This window comes from Quercus robur, chromosome 11, assembly GCF_932294415.1.
Source record: "Quercus robur chromosome 11, dhQueRobu3.1, whole genome shotgun sequence".
Classification (NCBI taxonomy): domain Eukaryota; kingdom Viridiplantae; phylum Streptophyta; class Magnoliopsida; order Fagales; family Fagaceae; genus Quercus; species Quercus robur.
The window spans coordinates 32,242,635-32,253,923 of NC_065544.1; the positions used below are offsets into that span (position 1 = coordinate 32,242,635).

At 34.4% G+C, this 11,289-nt stretch overlaps 1 long non-coding RNA gene across 1 annotated transcript; it reads left to right on the forward strand.

Annotated features, from left to right (window-relative positions):
• The first annotated feature begins 9,581 nt into the window (after positions 1–9,581).
• LOC126706810 (uncharacterized) lies at positions 9,582–10,551 on the forward strand. The gene is made up of 3 exons (XR_007648715.1): positions 9,582–9,762; positions 10,175–10,274; positions 10,382–10,551. It is a non-coding gene; the product is annotated as an uncharacterized LOC126706810 (long non-coding RNA).
• Positions 10,552–11,289: the final 738 nt, after the last annotated feature.

The following is an 11,289-nucleotide window of genomic DNA, read 5'->3' on the forward strand; positions in this document are numbered from 1 at the left end:
CCTGTGTAAGAGGTAGCTATATACAATGCATGACCAAAGCATTGAAAATGCACATGTGGGGCAATGTGTGTTAAATACACAACCAATGAACCAAATATGATTCTAGTGAGGAAACATGAGAAACCCCAAAATTTGGTACTCATCGGAGTCTAAACAAGTGAGAAAATGCCTAAGAGGCATTTTATCAAACACCAAGCGTGCACACTATGAACAACAATGTGAAACAATGCATGAATATCATGAAATCCACCCTTAATACATGTTCTTTTTCCCACAAGGGGCCAACATTCAAAGAAAATCATCAAAAGAAACCAATCTCATACAAAAATTTGCCAAAAAATAAGTTTTCTCAACCCCTATGATGAAAATCCCAACCAAGAGCACAAAACTCTCCAAAACATAATCTAAGGATCCAAAACAATGAAAAGAGTTTAAAATTACCTTAGAGATGTTGATGAAATGAAAAACCATTCAAATTGATTGGGTTTTTATGTAAAAATATTGAAATAGGGGTTTAAGAGAGGATGAGAGAGATTTAGAACAGGTTTCCCACGAAAAACACTTTAAAAAGCTGTTTCCATTTCACGACTGGTGAGTCGCAAGATGAGTCTCGAAAGCTTTTGGATGAACTTGCGACTAGGGTTTTATGACTGGGTGAATCACCAAAACGAGTAGCCAAAACTCACTACTCACGAGAGTAGCCAGAACGAGTAGCCAAAAATTCTGACACCTGTTATTCAACACAGAACATGTTTAAACAATGAAAAACAAAGTAAGCATTAAACATGAAAACAAAGAATGATAAAAATTACTTCCAAATACATATAAAATGATCAAAAATCTTTTTTGATTGATCCATATATAGTTGAACACACATACATCACATTTAAACAAGTACAATCGAACAAATGAATAAGGCATTTATTGGACATTAGGCATGTGTGTTGTGTGTGTGTGTATCAAATGTGGAATAGTCCTTAGTCTAGAGTGAAGTTTTAATGATCAATTCAATCAAGTCATACACAACTAGTACTAAGTTAAGTAGTCTATCTCAATTATAGAAATGAACATATATGACCTCCCACAAGAAAATGATTACATATCTTTGAAACTTTTCATTTGGCTTTTTTAAAATTCACAACATTTGATCATTTTAATCTATACATCTCTTTTTGAAATTGATGCCTGAAATTTTTGATATTTCAATTTGATGAATAAGGTTTTGGCTTTTGTAGCTCATTATCTCTTTTCGATATTTAACATTGGTTGAGCTCTTTAAGCAAAAATATAAAAGAGTAGGAAGATATATAGGCACAAGTCTACACATGTATCAAAACCAACATGACTATTGACTAATCATTCATGACAAGTTTGAAAATTGATTTACAACAATCATACATAGATGTCAAGATTTTTCCTACAAAGATAGATGTGCATACAAAACAAGCTAAACTTATAAATGCATAAAACCATTTGTACGAAGGTGCTAGGCCAAACTCACATGAGACATATACTCAAACATATACGATCAAACTTTTTGATTTTTTCACTTTTTATGTGTTTATGGATTTTTTACTCACACAAAACTAAAACATAAAAGTAAGATAAAAAATCAAAAGCAATGCATACAAAGAAATGCAAGATGCACAATATGCATGAAGATATGACATTCAATGCATGAAGGGTCCTATAAAGATTGAAAGAATTAGATAATCAAGAACCAAAAGAGCAAAAGCTCAACCATAGGAACCCTTCCTCATCCAAACGAAACAATTGTTCGGAATGAGTGTCTCATAAGAAAAGAGACGAGGGTTAGAAGAGTGAGAACCGGAGATTCACATCGACAAGGAAGTAAGAACATTAAAAACTTTTTTCAACAACTTACCATTTTCCCCCAAAACCGGTTTAGCTTTCATAGCACAACTTCCAAGAAGCTCAAGTTTCTCTTTTCTTTTGATTCTTTTAAGAGCATGAAATTTAGAACAATGAGGTCTAAGATGACCAAAGGCACCATAATGGTGACAAACAATGTGTTTAGGTCCACTAGGCTCTTTGGGAAGGGATCTAGTAACTTGGTTTTGTTCTCTCTTCAACTTATGACATTAAGGTTTTATATGACCAATTACACCACAATAGTGACAAGTTTGAACAAACTTAGATCCATTTAAAACCTTATGTTGAGACCTAAACGGAGGTTTTGACTTAATAGTTATTCTCTCCACCTTTTAATTTCTTTTGTGTTGAGGAATGTACATCGATTTGTCCTTTGAGGTAAAACACACAATAGGCACAAAATCAGGTATCATAACATGATTGCAACAAATATTTTCATCTTTTTTAGCAATAGGTTCAGCAATTAAACACTTGGCATGCATCTTAAGAGATTCATTTTCACATTTTAACGCATCAACAAGTTTGTTAGACAAAACAAGTTTAGCATCCAAGTCCATATTCAAACATTCAAACTCCTTTAGTTTTTCAAGAGAATGTTCAGCAAGTTTCTGATACTTTTCAACCAATTTATTTGATTCATTGAGCTTAGCAATCAAATCATCTTTTTTACAAATGAACTTGCTGAAATTCGCATGAAACTTCTTAGCCTTTTTCTTCAAGAGTTTGATGTTAGGAATATTAACAACGCTCAAAGATTCATGTAACATAGCATCACAATCATAAGGATTATCACTCATAGAGGCATTTTCACAAGCACATGGCATGTTACATTCATCAACATCCAAAACATGCATAAAAGCATACAAAGCACTATCCATGGTAAATAAACACAAGGGGTTAAGGATCACACTTAGGTAATGAAACCACAACAAGTTCACCTGCTCTGATACCAATTGAAAATTCAAATAGCGTATAAAACATCAATGAACGTTTAGACTCCCAAATACAAAAATACCAACACAAGCTTAAATACAAACAATATATGTGCAAAATGATGAATATAAGCTAAACCCAAATTGGTAAAACACTCTAAACCAACATTAATCACAAGCACAATAGTAATTAAAAGGTAAAGAGTAAGGAAAAAGAGATGCAAACACAAAGATAACACGGTGAGGTGTTATCGAAGAGGAAACCGAAGTACTCAGCGAAAAACCTTTCCGCCGCTCTCCAAGCGGTCAATAATCCACTAGAGAATAAAGTTGGGATACATGAATAGTAGAAGACCCTCCAAGCCTAATCTACCTAGCACACCTAAGCCCTCCAAACTTCTTGCTCCAACAGGGTTACGCCGAACCTTGTCTTCTCTAACTTATCGGATCCCACAATAAGCCCATTACATCAACCAAATGAATTGGTCCTCTCTGAACTGCTTCCCAAGCACCAAAACACCTCCTCACTGATATGGGTATGGTGAGATAAGGATTTGGCAAATGTACCTCTCAAGAATATGTCAATGGAAAGGGTAAGAGTAGAGGAATTTGAAGAATCAAATGATAAAGATTGTGGATGAGTCAATCTTGTTTTTCTCTAGGTTTCTCTCTCAAAATTCTCTCTAGAAACTCTCTATATTTCGTGGGTATGAGGGTATTTATAGTAGTGTGTATAAGGAATGCGAAAAGTCAGTTTTCATCAAACAGGGCATTTTAATGACTCAACCTCGCGACTGGAATGAGTCGCGAGTTTGAGTCACGAGCTAACTGTCTGGCCAGACTAAAAGTTTTGTCCTGTAGTACTCTAGTTGTTGTGACCCTTCAGCTCTCTTGAATGCTTCACACGTGTGCCATTTTGGCGACTTGCCAGTCACGAGATCCAGTCGCAAGACTCCTTTAAATTGCACACATCTTGAGTTTTATTTACACTTTCTCACTCACTACCTTTACATAAATCTCACCTAAATACAAGGTATCTAATTGCTAAATTAAAAGAAAATTTGACATGGAATAAAGCCAAAATATGATTGAATGAATTCAACCTTACACACACACACACACACACACACACACATATATATATGTATGCAACCTCATTTGGAATTTGAGTTTTTGAAAAATCAAGTTTCACTTGAAACTTGATTTTTCAAAACTTGAATTCCATGGAGAATAAACTTAAGTTAAAATGTTTTTAAATTCCTAATCATTTTTTTTTTTTGAATGAACTTGAGTTTAAGAGGGTCGAGTTCTTCCCATTGGAAGTTGACTCTTAGAAACTCAAATTCCAGATGAGGCTAGAGTTTATTCACTTAGTAAAGTCTCTGTTAGGGTATATTTTTTTTACACCTAATTTTATTTAAATACCACTTATTTATTTTCAAACACCACTAATAAGTTATTAGGTTTTCCCAAATATTTTTTGCCCTATTATTATGTTAACCACAAATATTTCATATCTTATTATCTAAATTGGGTCATGATATAAACTAAAGCCCAAAAAATTCATATTTTATCCAATTTTATTATCATTATTTAGCTAAGCCCAAAACCGGCCCTACGAGCCCAATGCACACATCATATTCTATTTAAAGTCTAAGAATACTTATGCCTAGCAATATTTAAAGCTCAATTCTCATTGACAACATCAAAATCTCAATTCTCATTGGCAATACTAAAAGCCTAGTCTTCGCTGGCAATTCTCACTGGCAACATCAAAAAGCCCAATTCTCATTGACAATATTAAAAACCCAGTTCTTGCTGGCAATATGAAAAAACCCAATTCTCATTGGCAACATCAAAAACCCAATTCTCATTGGCAATACTAAAAACTCAGTTCTTGCTGCCAACATCAAAAAGCTCAATTCTCATTGACAACATCAAAAAGCCCAATTATCATTAGTAACATCAAAAGCCCAATTCTCATTGACAATACTAAAAGCCCAGTCTTCGCTAGCAATATCAAAAAACTCAATTCTCATTAGTAATATGAAAAAACCCAATTCTCATTGGCAATATTAAAAACCCAGTTCTTGCTAGCAACATGAAAAAGCCCAATTCTCATTGGTAACATCAAAATCCCAATTCTCGTTGGCAATACTAAAAATTTAGTCATTGCTGCCAATATCAAAAAACTTAATTCTCATTGACAACATCAAAAAGTCTAATCCTCATTGGCAACATCAAAAGCCTAGTTCTTACTAGTAGTATAAAAAAAACCTAATTCCCATTGGCAACATTAAAATCTCAGTTCTCGCTGACAATATAAAAAAAACCCAATTCTCATTAGCAACATCAAAAACCCAATTCACATTGGCAATATCAAAAGCCCAATTTTCATTAGTAATATTAAAAACCCAATTCACATTGGCAATACTAAAAGCCTAGTCCTCGCTAGCAATATCAAAAAGCTCATTTCTCATTGGCAACATAAAAAAGCTCAATTCTCATTGGCAATATTAAAAGCCTAGTTCTTGCTGGCAATATTAAAAGGCCCAATTTTCATTGGTAATATTTAAAAACAAATTCTCATTGGTTACATCAAAAGCCCAATTCTCATTAGCAATACTAAAAGGCCGATCCTCGCTGGCAATATCATAAAGCTCAATTCTCATTGGTAACATCAAAAAGTCCAATTCTCATTAGCAATATCAAAAGCCTAGTCCTCACTGGTAATATCAAAAAGCCCAATTCTCATTGGCAACATCAAAAGCCCAATTCTCACTAGTAGTTAAAAAATAAAAATTAAAAATTAAAAAAAAAAAAACTCAATTCTCATTAGCAACATTAAAAGCCCAGTTCTCGCTGATAATATCAAAAAAGCCCAATTCACATTGGCAATATCAAAAACCTAATTTTCATTGGCAATATTAAAAACCCAATTTACATTGACAATATCAAAAGCCCAATTCTCATTGGCAATATCAAAAGCCCAATTTACGTTAGCATTATTGAAAGCCCAAGCTAACTACTTGGCACTATTTTATCAAAAGCCCAAGGTTATTAACACTTGGCAAAATACTATATCATAAGTGTTTCACTTAAAAGCCCAATGATGAACAATATTTTAATTTCTTAAACATTAATATAATATTACAAGCCCATGGAATCTATGAAAATTATCTATTCTTAAAACCCATGGAAAGTTATGATTATTTATCTTAAAATTACGTTAGTTATTTATTTCATACCATATTATAAACCCATGGAATTTTTATAGTAAGAACCCATGGTCACTATTTATATCACAACATTCATAATATTTATTTTCAAAACTCATGGTAATTATTCATCCTACAAGCTCATCATTTAAATTATGGCGGGATTATTGGGAACCATAAACATTACTTATGATATGGAATTCATCATTTCAAAATAGTAAATATTATTTACAAAGCATTATGAAATAATTATAGCTCATGCAATTATTTTAAATATTACAACTCATTGCCCAAAGATCCATCACAAATATTTATCAAAACCCAAACTACATTGAATATCCATTAACAATAAGAGTCCATGAGTGATTAAAACCCACGGCAATGTGTGTCATTGATGTCCATTTTGTGGATCCAAATATGTGATGAAAGGAGAACAATCCTAAGTGAAAAAAGGCATGAGCACAGCCCAGCCAAATGGTGCAGCCCGTGTGAATAGGCCCAGTCCAAAGAATGCAGAGAACTAAACCAGCCTGCCAGCTCCCTTCTTGTTCATCCTTGACCAAGGTTTCGCTGGAGATAACCAAATCCCTAAGAATGAACTAAAGGCTGTCTCATCAACTTTCTGCCATTGCCCTCATCACGTGCATAGTATTCAAAGGTTGTATTAGCAGCTAAAGTCCAATGGGCAATGGGATTTCATCGTCTTCCTCAAAGCTCCACCTCCAGCGGAAGGGAGCCATAACCAAGTTACTCAAATCTCAACAAATCAATCCTATAAATGCCAAAAATGTTCAAGAACTGGTTCATGTGCCAAGCCCATGAATCCTAAAGGGGAAAAATTAGGAACATGTGGTTTGGAAGGCATAAAGGGGTCTCCAGCGGAACCCTCTAAAGTGGGCTCAAACTTTGACACCTGGCTTAAGGTGTTGAATTCTACTTTCTAGGGTCTAAATCTTAGTTGCAGCACCAAGATTTTACTTTAATACCTGCCTTAACACCTTTGGTTGAACAAAATCTCAACATTTAATGCAAGATTACTCAAATATTCATCCATGTGTGACATTGCCCAAAGAAGCAAGGTAGCCCAAAAGAAAATTTACCATTTATAGCCAAATCCTAGGTTAGATACTTTGAATTTCAACTTCATTTGACATTACCCAAAGGAGACAAACATTCAAAAAGGAGTTCATACCATTTTTAGCCAAATCTCATGTGGATACTCTAAAAATTCTTTTGCTGATCAGACCCAACATTTTTTGCTTTTGCTAATTGCTCCATAAGCTTCACTATAAAAGGAAAGCACCATCTACTCATGAAGGGGGACGAAATCCTCTCAAAGTCTCCATCAATCATGCCATTTTCAGCCTTTAATTTAGAAATAAGATCCTTTTTTAGTTCATAAAGGCCCATACCCATCAATTCACAAACATTCCTTCTCTTTTCTAATAAAACCCAGCACCATAAAGGCCTCATGATTAGCTACAATTAGTCTCTCTTCACCATGGCCAAAAATAGCCAAGTTCCTTTACCATTTTATTGCCACTTCACCATATATTTGCTTGCACATTCATATAAGAGTAGTTTCCATCATTTATCATACATCCTTCCATATATTCCATCATAGGCATAAGTACCTTGGTTAATATTTGCTGTACTAAGCTGGGGGTCTTTCTTTCTCTTCATTCCATCCTATTTTTTCCTCTTTTACTTGTAAGCCTTTAATCCTTTTATTATTATTATAATGAAGGCCATAATATCTTGGATACTATGGGACTTTTCCCTCATGTCAACTTAATAATAATGAGGAAAATACATGATTTTTATCATGTAAACACATTTATTGACTAATCAGACATTGCCGCTGGAGGTTTGTCATATTCACTGCTAGGCCATTTTTCCTCTTGTATACTTGTTATAATATGCCCACTTTTATATTAACCGACTATGGAGGAAATGCATAATTTTTACTATGCAAATACATTTGTTAATTTTCCAAAAATCTACCACTGGACAATTCTCTTGTTTATTGCTGGACTATTACTTAAGCACTTATTGTGGTGGTCATCCTTTGTGCTAGATTATCTTTGCAAGAGTTATTTTGGGGGCCTTATTATAATTTATGTTGGATGCAACTCGGCCCTTGAGCAAAAATGGGCATTTCACACTTCACCAATAACCTTTGGGCCATATTCCAAACCCAAAGTTGAGTCTTGATCTTGGCTTCCCAAACATCATGTAGGCAACGAAAAAAAAATATGCCCCCAACAGTCTCCAAAAAAGATTTTATTCAATAAAAGTTAGCCTACCTTTTCCTTTGTCATCAAATAAGGAATCTAGGACACCTACACATTAAACTAATTAGTTTTTTTTTTTTTTTATTAATTCAATCTACTGTGCCTACACTTAAAACCAATTATTATTATTATTTTGATAACTAGACAATTACAATGGAGGAATGGAGATTTGAACTATAAAGGTCTCAATTGAAAACACTTAGTAGCGTCAACCAGTTGAGTTACAAAGTTCTTAGCATTTAACCAATTAATATCTTCATTTGATCATAAAGAGAAATTATTATACAAGGTAAAATATCAATTGGAATTGTATTATATCTAAAAGGGGGGAAAAAGTAATTGTAAAATCTCTCTCTCTTGTTTTCCACGTGGGTGACGCTCTCTCTCTCTCTATCTCTCTTGCTTGCTTTCCACATGGGTGACTTGCCAGCCAGCCAGCCAACCTAGTTCCCTAGTGGAGACAATATCTTTCATCTCTTAATGAAAAAGGATTTTGTTTCATAAGTTACAAACCATCCGTCCGTTACTTTTCCCCATATAAATATGTACTTAAGCTTTCATTGTAATACACAAATAGAAACAAAGAAACTTAGATAGCGAGTAAAAAGAGATATAAGCAATTTAGATAGAATTTCACTCTAATATTTCTCTCTTTTTGAAATCGGAACCAAATGACTTTCATTAAATCAAAAGACTAGAATCCAAATACAGAGCATCCACAGCAGGGGGAGGATCCTCCTACATCCATACAATATCATTATCAGATAACCAAGCAAATTTTGCCAAAGCATGAGCAACACCATTGGCACTACGCCTAACACAACTAGCTGAGATGGATCTAAAACCTGCAGCTAAGCACCAAATATCTTTATATTCCCTTATTTTCCAACAATAATTATATTCTTCAAATTCTTCAACTAAGAGGGCGTTTGGATTCAAAAGAATCCTGCGTCCACGTTTTCCTTAGTTGCGTTTTCATTTGTTTTTTTTTTTTTTTTTTTTTGCCCGCATTTGTTGACTTTGGGAGACAAAATGTACTGTTATCAACAGTGTATGTACTGTTCACGCACTGTACATATACTGTTTACGTATTAAAAAATATTTAAAATGAGTCTCACGGTACTATTTACACATTTAAAAATTATTTTGCTACAGTATTTTCAATTTTCAGTTTTCAATTTCAGCAACAATAAGTTCAATCCAAATGGACCTAAATATTTAGGCTACCATAAAAGTGGGCCGACTAGTATCTAATGGGCATAGAGTTTAACTTCATAGCCTGACCCGTATCACTTTCGATTTGCTCTTGCTCGCGCAGCTCTGCATATTTCGCTCTCTCTCTCCCTCAACCTTCAAAGCAAGAATTGGGCACTCAAACGCGTGGAACTCTCACCCCGAGAGCTACGGCCCTGGGTCCCGTACCTGGTATCAAATCCTTTGTTCATTCTAGATTCTATTTATCTTCTATTGTAGTTATTTATGAATATGATTGTTTGTTTTGTTCCTAGATATCTGTTTGACTTATTTGTAATATGGTTTTTTCTCTATCACGGGTGTTAATTGCTTTAGGATAATCCTGTTGTTTTTATAATACTATGTTTAGAAATGATTTTGCTACCAAGAAGTGTATTATTTATGGCCTTGGTGATTAGTGAAAATATTAGGTGTAGACCCTTTTTCGTTTTTGGCAATATGGTTTCATCTTTTGAAGATTTAATTACTTGGAGTTCTTGAATTGTAATGATTTCAAAAATATTTCGGATTATACTAAATTTTCACACATCATTTTATGTTGTATGTTATATTGATTTTGTGTTGTTTTATTTTTGTTGGGCAGCCACGTCTGCGGAGACCCCCATGGGTTGATCAGGAAGTATGGTCTCATGTGCTGCAGACAGTGCTTCCGCAGCAACGCCAAGGAAATTAGCTTCATTAAGGTAATGTTTTTTATGGTCTTTGTAGTAATGGTGAATTGTAATTTGTATGCAATATAATTTTAGTTGTTTTTAGCTTATTCTTATGTTTGGAACTTTTTGCCTTGCAGTACCATTAAATGGGTGTAATTGGCTACAGCGCAAGAATAGAGGTCTTGGCCCAAGCAAGACCAGATTAGTTATTTCAAAGTTTGAAGAAACTTTTGAGAATTTATGTTTTGGTTTATCTAATGTTGAACCTGTGGTGATTGCTAGATAATGAATATTTTTGCATTACTCATTTGAAGTGATCCATATATCTTGTGTGCAGCCTTTACTTTTTATTACTTACTAGTATGAGGTATTTCAATGGATTCATCTGGTCTACTGTTATGGGCATCAAATATAGGAATATTGCTTATTGAGATTCTAGTTGGTTGCCCAAGGAAGTGAAACTGAATCTTTGAGACTGGCTGCTATTGCTCTTTGATGCCAGTGGTTTAATGATTATGGCTGTGTTTTTTGCATTGGTTGGCAGGGTGTGATTAATTTCATTTGTAATATATCCTCTGGATTACATCATGTGTGTTCCTTGATTGACTGAAACTGATTATGTGGGTTGACTGTGCCTGTGGTTTTCAAACAATTGTCATGATCAACATTCTATAGAGAGTGATCATGTTAATATGTTCTCTGTTTGGGTGTTACTGTTATACCTATGATCTCTTACAGTTTCTCTGTAATGCTTTTGTGTTGCACCACAATAACTAGGATGATTTATTTCTGGCCCTGCTCAACAGTCATGGATCAATGTCTCATGAAAATCCCCTCATTCTCATCAAGAATGATGAGAATCATTATTGACCCCATTCTTTTACTTAATCCAAAATTTAAAATTAACTGTACCTTCTGTTACCATTAGAGGCCATTATTCTACCCCTAGAACCAGCCAACCAGGAACACATGCTCCTAAGTAACTTGTGGCATGACTCAATCCCATGCTGGTGCACCCTGTAGCCCTCTGATCTGTAGGCACTGG